Here is a 19,291-nt window from a genome sequence, read left to right on the forward strand (position 1 = left end):
GTTCTATCATTTGAATCATCCAACAATTGTTCATATATTTGATGTAAAGGGATGTTTCCCCCTCAAAGAGGATTATTATCTAGTTTGTGATCTATCTTTTCTTATGTTTATGTACTATTTTTTATCTAAATACATAACAAAATCTTGCAAAGCCTTGAGGTTGTAAGTGCATATTTCTTGAATGTCTTAAAGAGGCCCTCTCTAACTAAGATTGGTGTTGAGAACCTCTTGTTGGTGTTGTATGTGGTCCTCTACTACTTGAGCCTTTATAGTCCCTTTCAAGAGTAATGTGATGGATAGAGAATGATATCCATATAGTGCTATAAACGAAGATATTTTTTATGAGGTATGGAACGATGTGTTGTACCATCATTCTTCCAAGGGAAACCATTTGACCCATTGTGTTCATTTATCAGATGCAAAGTAACACATATATCTTACTAAAAATTTATTCCCAATATTAGTTTTCCCATCATGTTGAGGATAATAAGATGAACAATGAGCCAATTGTGTACCCAAACAAGAAAATAATTTAATCCAAAACTTTCCAATGAAAATTGAACTCTATCACTTACAATAATCTTTGATATCCCATGTTCCTTTTGGAATATTTTCGTGAATGCTTCTGCCACAATAGTTGATTTAAAAGGAAGAGAGAAAAAAATAGACATACTTTGTAATTCGATCTACCATTACCATAATGAAACTATTTCCTTCATATTTGGGTAAACCTACAATAAAATCCATCAAAACTTCTTACCAATGCTAGCCTTGTATGGATAATGGTTGAAGGAACCTTGGGGTCTAGATTGTCTCTCCCTTATTTTGTTGGCATACCACACACTTTGTCATAAACTTTTGCACATATACTTTAATACCTTGCTAAAAAATGTCTTTCTTGATCCTACGGTATGTCTTGAAGAACCTTGGAGGTCCTCTTATAAGAAAAATATGTAATTCTGAAAAGACCTTCTATTTGAGTTGAGAATTCTTACGCAAGACATATAAGGGATCTTGATACCATAACAAATCATATTTCCACAGTTTTTTTTCTACTACATCAAGGTCCTCTTGTAGTTGTTGAATGATATTGCATATCTTCTCATTTTGTTTCCATTCTATCCTTGCTTCTTCCACCTAGTCAGATTGTGGAATGGAAATTTTCCTTGAGCGTACATCTGTCGCAATATTTTTTTTTCCATTTTGTAGATAATTTCAAAGTCATAATCCAACATCATTTTGACCCATTTTTGTTGCTCTTCTGAAGATACTCTTTGCTCCAAGAAGTACTTCATACTATCTTGATCCGTTTTTACTTTGAAGTGTCTTTGTATTAGGTATGGGTGCCAATTATTAACTACATGTAGTATGGGCAACATTTATTTTTCATAGATAGGTTTGAGTAAGTTCTTTCCTTTAATTTTGCTACTTTCGAAGCTAGGTGGCCTTCCTTCTTGCATAAAAACTACACCAATTCCATGGCCTAGGGCATCACACTCCACAATCAGGGTTTTTGTGAAGTCAAGTTTCATTAAGACGAAAGTTCTACAAATAACCTCTTTAAGTTCTTCAAAAGCTTGGGTTACTTCTTAGACTACTTCTTTAGCCTAAGAAAATGCTTCCTTCTTCAATAATTTTTTTATAGATGTTTCTATTTCACCATAATTCTTGACAAACTTGTGATAATATCCTACCAATCCTAAGAGTCCCATGAGTCCCTTATATATCTGATTCTTTTAGGATCCACCTTGACACCCTCATGTCATACAATATGACCCAAATATTCCATTTCATGAACCCTAAAGGCACACTTGTGAGATTTTACATATAGTTGTTTCTCTTTCAATAGTGTCAAGACCCTGCCAACATGTTGTACATGCTCTTACCAAGATTTGTTGTATAATAGTATGTCATAAAAAATAACAACACCAATTTTCTAAAGAAGGGTTTGAAAATAGAACATCGAGCTTTGAAATATTGAAGGCACATTTGTAAATCCAAATTTCGTAACCAAAAATTCATAATCACCTTCATGTGTTCTAAATGTTGTTTTCGGAATGTATTCTTGGATCATTCTAATTTGATGATATCGAGGATGAATATCCAACTTAGTAAAAGAAATTTCTCCATTCAATTCATCAATGATAGTCTGCTTGGGGTAGCTCAATTGGCAACGGTCATGGAAATGAAGTCTCACCGAACCTGAAGTCTCGGGTTCAAATCTTGTGTTATCCCCCAGACCAGGGTGAGAAGTTGGACATGATGAAGATGCAGTCCTATCAAGCTTACAAAAGAAAAAATAAAAAATAAATCATCAATGATAGGAATAGGAGACTTATCTTTGATTTTCATTTTGTTGAGTTGTTTGTAGTCCATACATATATGCCATGAACCATTCGTTTTGATAACCATCACTATTGGTGAAGAGAAAGTGCTATGGCTAGGTTGAATGATGTCCACCTCTAAAATATCTTGAACCATATGTTCAATATCACTCTTTTGTGCATATGGATACCTGTGAGACCTAATGTTAGGTGGTACACTTATAGGATGCAAATGAATAGCATGGTCATGATCTTGTGTAGGTGGAAGACCATTAGGAAATTCTCTAAATACCTTTGATTTTTAATAACTTTTTAAAGATCCACTAGAGCATAGGGTATAGATATTTTAACATCTAATGAACCAAACACATGCAAAAAATAATGTTATAGATATACCTTTGAAACCCTAATGTGGGAAGAGCCATCAAAGGTTGGGATTCTTATTTAGCTCCAGGAGAAGTAATTTTTAAAACAGACTTACATTAAATTGCTTCGACAATTGCACATTAAAAGACATCGACCTTCTCTCTCACTTGATGCTTGTACAACCCACTCATACAACCCAACAGAAGAACTTCTATGAATAAGGAAAGCTTGGCCTCACAAACCAAAAAAAAACTTTTTTCACTTTCTCAAGATAACTTGGCCTTCACATGCCAAGGTAACTCAACCTCTCTATTGGTATCACTTACCCTGATATCACTCTAACTAGCTCAATCTAGCTACTTCTCACTCTCACTGCTAAATTGTGCTCCATTGAATCCTATCTCATGCCAAATTGATACAATTCTCCTTTGGGTCAAACCCCATATTAAGAAAATAAAAACCTAATGTCAAGCGAAGTCCCTAATCTCAATGGTTGAGATTAGAACTCACTTTATTGAGAATGATGATCACAACTTAATCTGCCATTAACTTCTTTTCCCTTTTACAAAAATATACCCAAAAATTAAATTAAATTTTTGTCTAAAGTCCTGCCTTAGAAAATTCATTAATTAACTACCATATGAGATAATTAAGTTGACTCATTGCTTAACATGGTACCTAATCCATGCATAGTCACCTTCCAAGCTACAATCTCAATGCTCCCTCTTAGCAAGGAAGGTGTTTTGCACAACACACAACTTGCCCTTGAAGAATACAAATTTTCCTTTCATCGAGGCCTTCGTCAATATGTCTACTACCTTCTCATCTATGGGAATGTACTGTAGCTTCATTGTCCCCTTTTAAACATAATATTTGATGAAGTGGGACTTGATCTCAATATGATTTGACTTGTCATGGAATACTTGATTCTTAGAGAGTTCAATACAATTTTGATTATCACAGTGAATGACAGTTGGATCCAACTCTTGATCAAAAATCCCAAAAAGGAGTTTTTGAAGACAAATAGTCTCTCATGTCACCATATTAGTAGCCATGTACTCAACCTCTTCAGAAATTAGTGTAGTTGACTTATGCTTCATGTTGTACCAAGAGACCGCTCCTGATCCCAAACTGAAACTGCACCCATAAATGCTCTTCCTAGTAGCTATACTACTTGCCCAATTCACATCGGTGTATCTCTCTAGCTTCACTCCAGTCTTCTGAGTGTACCTGATGCAGAAGCATACGACACTCTTCATTAAAGAAGGAATCCAAAGAGGAGAACGAGAGGACGTGGACCATCGAAGCAAAACTGGGGGAATTTCTGTTTAAAACAAAGTAAATGATGGAATGGATAAAAGTCTCGATAAGACTTGATCTAATGTAATCTGCCATATATATCCATATAGCAAGCTATAGAGAGAATTAAGGGTTGTTGAGTGATTTGTGGAAATTAAATTGTGCATCTTAAATGATCCACGACTGTTGTAATCTCTTATAAAAGAGATTCTGTGTGTGTGAGAGATGGAGAGAGTGAGAACAGAGTAATAGGTAGAGATTTGTAAGCCAAGTGAGCAAAATGTAATCGATAGGGAGAACTCATTCTAAGGCTGAAATGCCTTAGCTTGTATTCAATATTGTATAAAGAATAAATGCGTGTTGTGTGGATTCTGTGTGTGTTTAAGTAATCACGCCTTTTGAGTTATCTGTGTATATATGCGTTAATGACTTGAAGTCCTGTGTGGTAAGCGTGTTGATCGACTATCAATCACTGTAGGATTGATGGAGATCCAAAGATATTGAGTTAATTGTTGTATGGAGTGATGTCGTGTGTAATAGAGAAATGGCAGAGAAACTGTGTTAAAATGCTAATTCCAAGAAAAACAAAGGAAAACCCGATAAAACTTGAGCTAAAACTGAAGTGAGCAAGTACCATCCGATGGAAGAAATCAACGATCCTCGCGCAGCAGAAGAGCGTAAGAGTTAGCGTGTGAAAGAAGTGGTTTCGCCACAGGAATGGTATTTTGGGCGAGGTCAGAAGTGGTAAGTGGTAATTCGGGTTGGCACCTGATTTCACTTAACGGAGGACACGTAGCAGCGAGGAGGAGAGAGGAAACCACTTTTCGAGCGATTAATCCTCGCGCTTGTTGTCCACCCGAAATCATCATGGACCATTGGATCTGTGAAGTGTAGATCAACGTCGGAGGGTTTGTTGTGCAAGTTTATTGATTTGCTAAATCAACAGCCAGCGGATCGAAGGATGCAATGGACGGTCAAGATCAAATCACAATAGAGAGAGATCAAGGGACGACCGAGATAGAATTGTGATATGCTGATGAGCGATATGGCGATATCACTGAAATAGCAATAGCCGATAATCGAAGATCGAAGAGTAGAAAGGTTGGCAAAAAGGATTGGAGCGATTAAAGAACGGACTCGACAGAGTTATAGTGGCGGGTCTATAGTTTTTGAGATCCGACCTTATGATTTCGGCAGTGGGGTTTCCGTGTATTTCCCTTATTCCTGTGTATTTCGATAATTGTATGGTTCCATGGTTTTTAAAAGAAAATCCGATAAAGTGTTGTATGGTCCCAGTTTAAAGCCAAAGCACTATTTAAACGCTTCTCATAGGGTCTGTGGGCCATAACCCACAGGCCTCAGGATCAAATTTGTACATGAAAGGGGAAATTGGCCTTACCCTAAAATCTTCTTTCATCATTTGGTATCAGAGCAGGGAAAGGTAAAGGATTTCTAGCAAGAAGGAAGAAGGGAGAAGAGGTACAATTGTGTTGAAGACTGGAGAGTTATGGTCTTTACTGTCGTGCAGATAGCGGCAATGGAAGGTGAGAAGACTTGCAACAACCTAGAGCAAGGTGTGCTCAATTGGTTCCAAAGAAGAGAGAACTAGAAGGATGCCAAAAGACTAAGATCATAGGAGAAAGCTTGGGGAGGTATCATGTAGCAGAGGAAGACTGTCACTGCAGAGGTTGGTTGCAGCTCACAAAAGATCATGAAGGCAGTTCCACTGAGAAGTGGGTAGAATTGCTAAGGATAAGGAGAAGCATATAACCAGGAGGTCATAAATTTTTGTGCGTCGGGAGTCTGATGTAGGAGCATCCGGCACTCTTAATTAAAGAAGGAATCCAAAGCGGAGAACGAGAGGACATGGACCATCAGAGCAAAACCGGGGAATTTCTGTTTAAAATAGAGTAAATGATGGAATGGATAAAAGTCTCGAGAAGACTTGATTTAATGTAATCTACCATATATATCCATATAGCGAGCTATAGAGAGAATTAAGGGTTGTGGAGTGATTTGTGGAAAGGAAAGCGTGCATCTTAAATGATCCACGACTGTTGTAATCTCTTATAAAAGAGAGTCTGTGTGTGCGAGAGATGGAGAGAGTGAGAAAAGAGTAATAGGTAGAGATTTGTAAGCCAAGTGAGCAAAATGTAATCGATAGGGAGAACTTGTTCTAAGGCTGAAATGCCTTAGCTTGTATTCAATATTGTATAAAGAATAGATGCGTGTTGTGTGGATTCTGTGTGTGTTTAAGTAATCATGCCTTTTGAGTTATCTATGTATATATGCGTTAATGGCTTGAAGTCCTATGTGGTAAGTGTGTTGATCGGCCATCGATCACTGTAGGATCGATGGTGATCCAAAGATATTGAGTTAACTGTTGTATGGAGTGATGTCATGTGTAATAGGGAAATTGCAGAGAAATTGTGTTAAAACGCTAATTCCAAGTGGAACAAAGGAAAACTCGATAAAACTTGAGCTAAAACCAAAGTGAGCAAGTATCGTCTGATGGAAGAAATTAATTGTCATCGCGCAGCGAAAGAGCGTGAGAGTTAGCGCACGAAGGAAGTGGTTTCGCCACATGAATGGTATTTCAGGCGACGTCACAAGTGGTAAGTGGTAATTCGGGTTGGCACCCGATTCCACTTAACAGAGGACATGTAGCAGCGAGGAGGAGAGAGGAAACCACTTTTCTGGTGGTTAATCCTCGCACTTGTTGTCCACCCAAAATCATTGTGGATCGTTGGATTTATGAAGTGTAGATCAAGGGCGGAGGGTATGTCGTGCAAGTTTATTGATCTGCTAAATCAACAGTCGTCGGATCGGAGGATAGAATGGATGGTCAAGATCAAATCGCAATAGAGAGAGGTCAAGGGACGACAGAGATAGAATTGTGATACGCCAATGAGCGATATGGCGATATCCCTGATATAGCGATAGACGATAATCAGAGATCGGAGATCGGAAAGGTCGACGAAAAGAATTAGAGCGATTAAAGAGCAGACCCGACGGAGTTATAGTGGCGTGTCTATAGTTTTTGAGATCTGACCTTATGCTTTTGACAGTGGGGTTTCCGTGTATTTCCTTATTCCTGTGTATTTCGATAATTGTATGGTTCCGAGGTTTTTAAAAGAAAATCCGATAAAGTGTTGTATGGTCCTAGTTTAAAGCCAAAGTGTTATTTAAACGCTTCCAATAGGGTTTGTGGGCCATAACCCATAGGCCTCAGGATCGAATTTGTACATGAAAGGGGAAATTGGCCTTACCCCAAAATCTCCTTTCATCAGTACCTCAGCCAATACTCAACTATTCCTTGGGGATATCTCACAACATGCTTCAAAGCCACCCAATAAATTCACTTATGCTCTACCATAAAATGACTAAGTGTGTGCATTGCAAAAACCGGTTTCGCTTAGTGTTAAACATATACATGAGAGAGCTAATCAACTATAGTATAAAGTAAGGTCCACTCCCTCTGATCTAGAAGTTTCAATATTCTTTTAATTGGTCACAAGTGGCATAGACATGGGTTTGTAGTCCTCCATCCTAAAATGCTTCAAGATCTAACTTGTAATCCATTGTATATGGAAAATCTCTCCTTCTCTCTACCACACCTCTAACCCCCAAAAGTAGTGCATCAACCCAAAATCCTCCATCTCAAACTCTTCCACAAGATCCCACTTGCAGTGCATTATGAGCTCCTTAGATCCTGCGAGAATTAGGTCATCAACATATAACACCAATGTGAGAGGCTCAACCTACACCGGAATGTAGTATAGGTTTGGGTCTGCCTCACTCTTGGTGAATCCCACACTCTGAAAATAACTATCAATTCATGCATACCACACCATAGGAGCCTACTTGAGCCCATATAGTGCTATATTGGACCTGCACACATGGGAATCCCTCCCATGCACTTCAAAACCCTCCAAATGTTCCATGTAGATCTCTTCCTCAATAATATAATTGTGGAAGGTCATCTTCATGTCCATCTAGTGAATCCTCCAACCCATTTGCACTACTATTGAGTTGGTTTCCCTGATGGATGAGTATCTGGCTACCAAAGTGAAGGCCTCATCATATTCGATCCATTCCTTTTGTGAAAATCCCTTAGCTACAAAATAGGCTTTGAACTTCTCCACCCTACCATCTTCAACATGCTTGATCTTATACACTGATTTGGAGCCAACCACTAACTTTCCCACTGGCTATGGCACAACCTCCCATATGTTGCTTTTCATTATGGAAGAGTACTCTTCCACCGTGGGATCCATCCACACCTGATGCTCGGATGCCTCCTGAAAGCTGGAAGATTCAACCTCAATTAGTTCAATCATTAACGCCATATACCTAGAATAACGCTAAGTAGCTTTGCTCAGTTTGACTGAATATCTCAAAGTACCAACATACTCGTGGGTCTCTCTTAGTGTCTTTTCTTCCCTCTTGGTCTTCTTCCTCTTGATGCCTAGAGTCTAAGGCTGGGTGTGAGGAATCCTGTGTGTGAGGAATCCCTTGTTTCCTCATCCCAATCTCTCTACTTGGCTTGCTCGGTGTGAGGAATCCCTTGTTTCCTCATCCCAATCTCTCTGCTTGGCTTGCTCACTTTACTCACCAACCTACGCGAATTTAGTTTGAGGAATCTACGTTGACTCAACCTTTGGTGCCTGCTCCTCCTAAACCTAAACTGTAGAAGAGATCATGCTGCCAGACTTCCAAAGAGCCTTCTCTTCTTCAAACTTCACATCCCTATGCACAACTTCCTTCTTGAGAGTAGGAATATAAACACGATGGGATTTTGAAGTCTCATTGTACCCCATAAGGATACCTTTATCTAAAGTTGGTTCCAACTTAGTCCTTTTCTCCTCAAGAACATGGCAATACATAAAACACCAAAATATGTGAATGTGCCCCAAATCTGGTTTCTTCCTTGTAAACGCCTCCTCAAGTGTCATGCTTCCCAAAAATTTGTGTGGGCTTCTATTTTGTAGATATAGAACAATGTTGGAAGCCTCTACCCATAGAAAACATGGCAGATTCTAGTCATGGAGCATGGCCTTGGCCACCCCAACAATAGCCATAATTTCCGCTCTATAGCCCCATTCTACTAAATGTTGTACAAAACTATCAACTCCTTCTTGATGCCTTTCTGCGCATCTAAGTCCTTTAAGGAATTAAATGTGTACTCGCCTCCATTCTGTGGCCTCAATGTCTTAATCTTTCTCCTTGTTTGATTCTCAACTAGAGCCTTGGACTCCTTGAATCTGCTAAAGACCTCCTCCTTATTTTTCATAAAATAGATCTAGGTCTTCTTAGAGAAGTTGTCAATGAAGGTCACATAAAAAAGTACCCAGTCAAGGATACATTGACAGGGGCCACACATGTCTGAGTATGCTAGATCCAAAATCCCTTTGGACCTAGTGTTGTTGCTCGGAAAACTGGTCTTGGCATATTTACCTAAAGCACAACCCTTGCACATATCATGATGCTAAACATTTAGTTATGGAAGACACAACACCATTTATTGGAGCAAATTAAGCGCCCCATGATGAAGATAAACCATCCTCCTATGCCATTACTCTCATGGCCCTTTACTATAGCTCACTAACGCATGTGCTAGCTCAAACTGCAAACAAAATATGTTTCCCTTCTTGACCCTTATCACTTTCATTGTCTTGGAGTTCTTGGGTTGAATATACACTTTACCCTCCGTAGAGGTCACGATGTAACCCTTGTCCTCCAAGGTAGAAACTGATATTAAGATCTTTGTCATACCTAGAACATACTACATGTCCTCCACCAACAAAAGTTTGTCAGACTCCCTCCCAAACTTAACTAGGCCAATACCAATTGGATGGTACTTGGAATTTTATCCAAGCTCTATGTAGAAATCCAACTCTTTCTCCTTTATAATAGTGAAATACTCTTTGAATCCTATCATATGGAAATAAAGCTCACTACCAGTGTACCACACTCTGGTGGAAACTGAGCTTGATAGACATGCAATCAGTGAAAAATCATTCTTGAATTGTGCTACAAACTCATCCACCTCTTTAATATCAACAACCTACTTCTTCTTCTTTCCCTTCTTCTTATTAGGGATCTGGATAGCATAATGTCCTAGTTGATGGCATGCAAATAATTTAACCTTTCTTGGATCCCTCTCTTCTCACCCTTGGAAGTAGATCCATCACTCGACCCCTTGTTGGACTTAAATTTACCCTTGCTTCCTAAGGCAAGGTTCTCCTCTTCTTCAAATATCTTTTTATAATCTCCACATTGAGCACCCTCTTGGATTTCCTCTTGAATGAAGTTGTCCCACATCCTCTCCCAAGAGGGAAGGTTCTCTCGACTAACAATACATTTTATGAACATGTCTAAATGCTTCATAAAGCCATTCAAGGAAATATGCACCAACTCAGTTTCTTGAATTGTGTCCTCGACAACTGCTATTTGATCTCTCAACTGCATTATCCTTGTACGACCCACACTTTTGGCCCAAGAGAAGAACTTCTGCACACAAGGAAATATCAACCTCACGACCCAAGAGAAAAATCGTCCCACTTTCTCAGGATAACTCGACCCACACATGCCAAGGTAAGTCGATCTCTATGTTGATATTGCTTTCCCTTATCTCACTATAGATAGCTTGACCTGGCCACTTCTTGTTGTCACTGCCAAATACTGTGCTCCATTGAATCCCAACTCATGCTAAATTGATATGATTCTCCTTTGGCTTAAACCCCCTATTTAAAACATCAAGCCCTAATCTCACGTGAAATCCCTAATCTCAATAGTTGAGATTATATCTCACTTTATTGAGATCAAGAGTCACGACTTAATCTGTCATTGGCTTCTTTTCCCTTCTACAACTCAACAATTAAATTAAATTGTTGTCTAAAGTCCTGATTTAAGAAATTCATTACTCAGCTACCATAGGAGATTATTAAGGTGACTTGTTGCATTTCGTGGCACCTGATCCATGCTGAATGACCTTCCATGCTACAATCTCAAGAATATGGCTAAAAATATTAAAGGGTGTGCTTCAATATTTCATGAAAAATATTTCACTATTCACTTTCAATTTGGACCTTCCAAGATAAATTTATGGTGGAATTACTAAGAACTAAATTTTTTTCCCCAATTTTAGAGAGAACTATTGTACTTGCAATCATTTCATGTTGTGGTATATCAATGTATGAATGTTTTACTTGTAGTGCACTTGTTGGTTCTCTTTCCAATGGATTTTATCTTACTTTAATTAGACCTCTCAATCTCCATATATTATTTTTTTAGTAAAACCTAATCTTTAAGAAATATTTTTGCGATTAATAAAAGCTCTATGTAATGCCACCTCCCATATCTACCCACTTTCACTGGCTTGCTAGGGTAAACATGAGCGGAGGGATACTATAACATGAATCAACCTCCTAGGAGCTAACCAACCACTCTAGGTGCCAAACCCCTGAGTTAACTTTTATTTTCAGTGAACTAGAGCCTCATTCACTCCCATGACAAGGCAAGCCAATCACTGTAACCCTCCATTCGCTCCCACGAGCCTACTTCCCAGTGATTGCATTCTAATTTACTCAGTTATATGCCAACAACCCCAAGATCTGAGCCACTTTTTCAGGGCTAGGATCCATACCTATGCCCAAAACTTAATGAAACTCTAAAAAATGATAAGTAACACAGAGACAAAGCCTTTAACACAAAAATTGATCAGGGACTTAACATATCACATCCTAACCATGACAGTCATTCTATCAAACACATAGTGAACATGAAATCTACAAGTCATGAATGCATATCTGAACATATAGATATGAAACTTATTTGAGGATCATTAAGAAGCTCTAATTCCCTCTCACAATAGCTGCAATAACGTCTATTAGGCCACGCATTCAATAACCATTCATTTACCAACCAAAACATGATAAGAGCCATAATTTGAATATGTCATAACACCATGCTTATAACCAGCATATAACCAAAATAATAACAATCATAGAACAACCATCAAAACCACATAATAACAAGCACATTTACTCATAAAATACAAGAGGAACTTAGCTCTTATTGACATATGAAAAAGCCAACCAAGCTAGAGACTTCCATGCACCACTCGGCCATAGATTGGGATGAACCAAATATGTCTTTCAGCCAATCACCCTCGTGCCATATTCCAAGCATGAATGTGGGATATCATGGGATAAACCAATCCATAAACAACAAAGAGAATCCATAGGTTAAACCACCTCCACCCTCACACTAATGTGATCTCACCTAAACCGGTCCCGAGATCACAAAACCAAACTAAGCTTGGATGCCTTAGAATTCCTTCACCATCCCTTATGGAATTTTCCTATCTCCACCCACTTGTTGAGGGCTTCTTAGAGAAAACCGTATCCACCCCTAACCCTTGGGATTTTCTTGAGACCACCTCTCTCGAATCCAAAACCTTCCAATAATCCAAAGCTCAACCAAGAATGAATCCCATCACACCATGGCTATCCAAAAATGGCAAGGCAAGGTTGAAACCATTATGAAACCTGACAAAACCCATGCCACTGACAACAAATGAACCAAATACACAAATGGATATACCATGCATGCCAAAACTAGCCAGGAAATCATACATGTAACTTGTTAACTGCAGTATTCCCACTGAAACTACTTGATCAAACTCTTCCTTACTTGATCCTTTCTTTCCTTGTCCTTCCTTTGCTTTCTTGCTCGCCTTCTCCTCTTGGTTCTCTTCTCCTCTCTAAAACCAATTCCAAAACTTAATTGACAAAAGGCCCCAAACTGATGCTTTGATGTCTTTTTATTATTGATGCCTCTAATTTCTTCATTTTTCCTCCATTTTCCCTCAATTTCCTCCTCACATGTAACCTGTGACTTTTAACCTCCCCTTTTTCCTATTTTCATTTGTTTTCATAAAATAAATTCCAATAATGCCTTTGCCAATTTTCTTTAGCCATAATAAACAACAAGCTGTGATTCTCACTAGGATGCTTTTCCCAAGATTAGGCTTGGAATATGTGTTCCATGATCTTGGTCTTATTTTTCCTTTATTAACTTTATTACATGAAATTTTAACCTAGGGCTATTATAGACCCCCCCCTTTAGGGGAACATTGTACTTAGTGTTCTATGACACCTATGACTAGAAAGACCATTGAAAACCAAAACATACTTCCCATGGAGCTTTAAAACTTAGCTCATTGCAATATTTACAATGAGAAATTTACTCAAAAGCAAAACCATCATGACAAACATGACAAAAAACAACCATACCTCTTATTGGATCTTTATAACATAAATCATCATTGTATTCACAATATCAACCATACATAAATATGTACATATACCAAAAACTCATTTTCCTCCACCAACAAATAATGAAGGATACATAGCCCGCATCTGATCAACTATCTCCCATGTAGCTTATTTGGGACCCAAGTGTTTCCACTGTACTTTAACTTGCTCAATTGCTCTATTCCAGAGCATGAGTTGTTTTCGTTGAAAAATGCATTGAGGTTTCGACTAGAATTCTCCTTCTCACTCCACCTACAATACATACCATTCAATAACATGATCAACATCTTTTACATATATTTTAAGCAATGAAACATGGAAAACATCATGTATTTTCATTGTCAGAGGTAGTGCAATTCTGTAGGCCACATGTCCAATCCTCTCAAGGATCTCGAAAGGCCCACAATACCGAGGTTCCAACTTCATACACGATCCAATCCTCAAGGATCTCTTCTTGGGCTTGATGCGCAAGTACACATGCTCCCTAACCTAAAATTCCTTAAATGCCTTGTGTTGGTCTGCATAACTCTTCTATCTATCCTATGTTGCCTTTAGATTCTTCTTGATAACCTACATTTCCTGTTCCATCTCTGCCAACATGTATGGTCCTATAAGTACCCTATTCCCTAGATCACTCTAGTTAATGGGAGTATTACAACTCCAATAATAGAGTTCCTCAAATAGACTCATCCTTAATGATTACTGAGAACCATTGTTGTAAGCAAACTCCACTAGTGGAAGATACTCCTCCCACTTTCGCTATTGATGCAAGACATACATCCTCAACATATCCTCCAATATCTTATTGACCCTCTATGTCTATCCATCTTTTTGTGTATGATAAGATGTACTGAAGTCCAACTCTATACGCAAACCTACAAATAAATCCTTCCAAAACCTGGAAGTCAACTTAGCATCCCTGTCCGACACAATCTTCTTTGGAACACCATGCAACCTCACTATCTCCCTGATGAAGACTTGTGCCACCTCACTAGCTGAATAAGTAGTCTTTACTAGAATGAAGTGAGCTACCTTGCTCAACCTATCAACCACAACCATGATGGAATCATGCTGCTTCGATGTCCTTGGAAAAAATGTAATGAAATCCATGGAAATGACCTCTCATTTCCACTCTGGAATCAAAATAGGATGTAAAAAACCAGTTGGGTTCTTACGCTCAACTTTCACTTGGTGAGAATCCAAACATATAGCAACAAACTCTGCCACTTCCTTCTTCAAATTCGGCCAATAGTAAAACTTCTTCACAACTGTCAACGTCTTCTGATATCTTGGGTGACTTGAATATAGCTTGACATGAAACTCCCTCAAGAAAAGATTCTTGAGTTCACTGTCATTTGGCACATAGATCCTGTCCCTAAATCTCACCAAGCCATATTTCATGAGATGATAATCCACGCCCTGTCCACCTATACCCTGTTGTACCCTGTGCTTACGCTGCTGATACCTTTCGTCCTATTTTTCTGCCTGTAAGATCTGATCCTGTAAATTTGTCCAATAAGAACTCATAACTTCTATGTGATTTACCTTCACTCTTATGCTAAGAGCATTTGAAACCACGTTCTCCTTTCCTTTAATGTATCTGATCTCAAAGTCATACTCACTAAGGGTAGCCAACCATCTAGCTTTCCTAGAATTCAGATTAGGTTGGTCAAATAGATACATCAGTCCACTATGGTTACTCATCAATATAAATCTTCTACCAAGAAGATAATGCCTCCTCATCTTTAAGGCATGAATGATCACTGCCAACTCAAGATCATGAGTCACATAGTTTTTCTCGTGCTCAATGCCACATAACACAATAACCGTCCCGGGGAAATCCACAACTCAAAACCCCTACTATCTGTCTTGCATTAATAAAAAATCCAAGATGATAATACAATGTTTGTTCTCACAAGAACAATCCCAACACTCATTATGATCAATCACCAACTCAAAAGCAAACTCTTGGCCAACACTTAGCCAATTCTCCAACTCTCCAAGTCCCTATTTCCTCACAAAATTCCTATGGTTGATTAGCCCATCTTAAAGGGAAACTAGTGTATCAAAAATTGCGCAGTCCCTTCAAGGTTCAGTTCCTGATTGCATGCACCATTTGTACAATTCAAAAAATTATACAAATGATAGTACACTGTCCCTGTACTCTAGTCTCAACTGGTTCTTTCTCAGAATTGACATGCATGAGTTTCTGATGAGGGAATCTTCAGTTAACTAGAGTAGCACTAGTTAATGCATTAGTGCACCAACTGACTGTTAACTCACTATTAGTTCCTCAAACAGTTTGGAACTAATTTAACTGAACTTAACTCAGTAAACTAAGTTATCTAATTACAACTCATACTTAACTCATCCTGGACCCCTATAATATAGGGAGAACATATACATGACTTCAGAAAGACTTCCAACTCGAAATTCCTAAGTTAACTAAGTCAACTCACTCTAGTTAACTATTACAAGTTGCTATGAGAATAGAATTCGATTTTAATTCTCAGTTTAATTCAAGGACAAATTAAATTGCAATTTCTGGATTCTATTTTTATCATTTCTTCTTGTTATTTTCAACACACATAACTGATGCTCTCTTAGCAATATCAATAATTCTAATAAGTTTTCTGCATGTTCTTCCTCATTCTTAGAATATATCAATATATCATCAATGAATACAACTACAAACTTGCCTAGATAAGGATGCAACACACTTTCATCAAGTACATTAAAGTAGCTAGAGCTTTAGTCAAACCGAAAGGAACCACAACAAACTTATAATTCCCATACCTGGTCCAGAAAGAAGTCTTGTAGATGTCCTCTTCTTTGATGCGTACCTAATGATATCCTGATCTCAAATCAATCTTTGAGAACACTATTGATCCCTTCAACTGGTCAAACAAGTCATCGATCATTGGAAATGGATACCTGTTCTTGATGGTCACCTTGTTCAACTTCCTGTAATCAATGCACAATCTAAGAGTACCATGCTTCTTCTTCAAAAAAAATTGGTGCACCCCAAGGTGATACACTTGGCCTAATGTATCCCTTTTTAAGCATTTCCTTCAACTACAACTTCAATTCCACCAACTTTGGAGTGCTCATCCTATAAGGTGGCTTTGATGTTGGTGATTCTCCTAGTACCAACTCAATAGAAAAGTCAACTTCCCTGTGAGGCGACAACTCTGCAATTTCTGCTAGAAATACATCCTGAAATCTGCTACAAAATCAGATACCTTTTCAAGACTTCTACATCCTCAACATCCTTACCATTGTCACTGGAAATATAAACTGCAAATAACACACACCCATTCTTGTGACTCCGCTTAGGATAATTAGCTATAACTATTCTAATTGATGTACGCTTCTTCTTTCCTTGCAATATTCTTTTCCCCATTATCATCCAACCACACAATAGCCTTGTCATACTGATATACTTTGGTCTTGTGGAGGTACAACCAATCCATGCCCAAAAACATACTATATGATCCCAATGGAAGCACATTCAGATGCGCTGATGTAGGAATACCATTCAGCTCAAATGCATAAGCTATTACCCAATGATGAACTATCTTCTTAGTACCTATAGACAACTACACCAACCAAGAATCTGCATACAATTCTTTCCTCCAACCACACTTATCCACCAAGTCAGGATTAACATAACTATAATTCGATCTAGGGTCAATCAAAATAGAAACAAATCAATCACAGATCTTACCTTCCATCTCAATAATATATGCCTCGGGATATGCCTGCTTGTTGTCCACAACTGCATAAATATGAGGAATACCATGACTAACATCCCCAACTATATGTGCCTCCTGAGCACTATATATCTAAGGCCTTCCACCCTGGTACAATGGAATGTCCTTCTTGCCTTGATATTTGCCACAAATACAACACTGCAATGGTCCTCTACCATCACCTTTATTCTGCTACTCTCTAGGCTGCGAACCATGTCCCTTATCAACTGCATTAAACTTCTTGTAGGGAACACCATTATCTTTCTCAGCTATATCCTAAGGTCTTCCCCACTTCGATGGCCACTTCCCTTTAACTTTCTCATTCCCCTTTAATTCATGCTTAGGCTCAAATTTACGCTTTGACTACTTATAACAATGCTTCAGTTTCTTGATGGATTCCTCTAGTGATCGAGGCTCATTAAACATAATCTAGTCTCTATATGATGTTGGAAAGCCACTAATGAACTTTGAATCTTCTCTTTCTCCTCCTTGAGGTAAGGAACATACCTCAACAACTCCAGGAACCTACTAGTATACTCATCATTTTTCATGGAACCCATTTGTAACTCATAAAACTCCTTAGCTTTGTCATCATAATACCTTTCAGATAGGTACTTCTTCTTGAAGAGTCTCTCGAACTCATCCCAAATAAGCTCTTATTCTCGAATGCCTCTGACATTCTTCACATCTTCCCACCATATATATGCTTTCCCTTTAAGACTGAAGGTGGCTATTTTGGATTTCATGTTCTCCGAATAGTTATGCAATATGAAGAATTTCTTCATCCCAAGCAACCATGCCTCTCCATCTTCTGACTTATTCATCTCTCCATCAAATATAGGAGGCTTTACTTTCTTGAACTCCTTGGGAAAGTACTCATTCCTCCTATAGGGATGATGGTGGTGATGATGATGATGATGTATCCCGGATGAGGAACTAGAATGAAACCCATGCATACCAATCCTCCTGTGAGGTGTACCTAACGATCTACCACCTTTGACCATGTCCCCTCTATCCAACCTGTATTCTGACCGAGACCTGCTACCATATGCCCCATTAATCTTCTCTTCATGTTCTTGAATAATCCTCAACTATCCCTGTCTCTATAAGTCTAAATGATGGTTGCATTGACCTCAAGCTGTTTTTCCTAAGCCCTTGCAAGTCTTTCCTGAGCCTCAACCAACTTGTCATTGTCTTCTTTGAAACTTCTAATTTTTTCCCTCAAACTTCTCAATGTATTTGTTATATCAGGAGAATATTCAGCTCCTTACTGCCCAACTAATCTGTAAGGAGATTCATGTGAACTGTAGTCCACTATTTTTCTCATCATATTTGATTCTCTTATTCCTGCAAGTATACCATGTCAGATAAACCAAATATATATCATCACCAAAATTATACCTCAATGACGTTCAAGGGAGGCTTATCTCATCTACAAAATAATTCCACATTAGCACAATATATGTATAATCATAAGCACATCAATATGCCAACATCATGCATGACAATACCAACTACATATCACGACCTCATACATGACAACCATAACCTTGACAATGTGTGCATAACCACATGCATCTAGCCCATTAGGTCCAAGTGTTTGAACCATGCTCTGATACCATTTTGTGGTATCATATATTACCCAAAGGGAGTGAAACTTGCTCTAATACCACTGTAACACCACCCTCCATATCTACCCACTTCCACCGGCCTGGAGGGGTAAACATGAATGCTACTATAACATGACTCAACCTCCTAAATGCACTTAAGGAAGTGGAATCAACAACTTAAAACTTTACTAACTTCCCTCAAGTGCTACAAGACCCCCAGGAGCTAACCAACCACTCCAGGTGCCCAACCCCTGAGTTAAATTCCCTTTTAAGTAATTTAGAGCCTCATCCGCTCCCATGACAAGGAAATCCATTGACTGTAACCCTCCAATTGCTCCCATGAGCCTGCTTCCCAATGAATGTAGTCTAATTTACTCAGTTCTGTGCTAGCGACCTCGAGATATGAGCCACTTTTTTACGGCTAGGATCCAGACCTCTGCCTAGAACTTAATGATAAAAGATAAATAACACAGAGAAAAAACCTTTAACACAAAACTTGATCAGGGACTTAACATAGCCCATTCTAACCATGACATCCATTATGTCAAACACATAGAAAACATGAAATATACATGTTATGAATGCATGTTGTCTGAGGATCATTAAGAAGGTCTAATTCC

This window comes from Pinus tabuliformis, chromosome X (assembly GCF_031772625.1).
Source record: "Pinus tabuliformis cultivar Carrire ecotype Pingquan chromosome X, CPIR1, whole genome shotgun sequence".
Taxonomy (NCBI): domain Eukaryota; kingdom Viridiplantae; phylum Streptophyta; class Pinopsida; order Pinales; family Pinaceae; genus Pinus; species Pinus tabuliformis.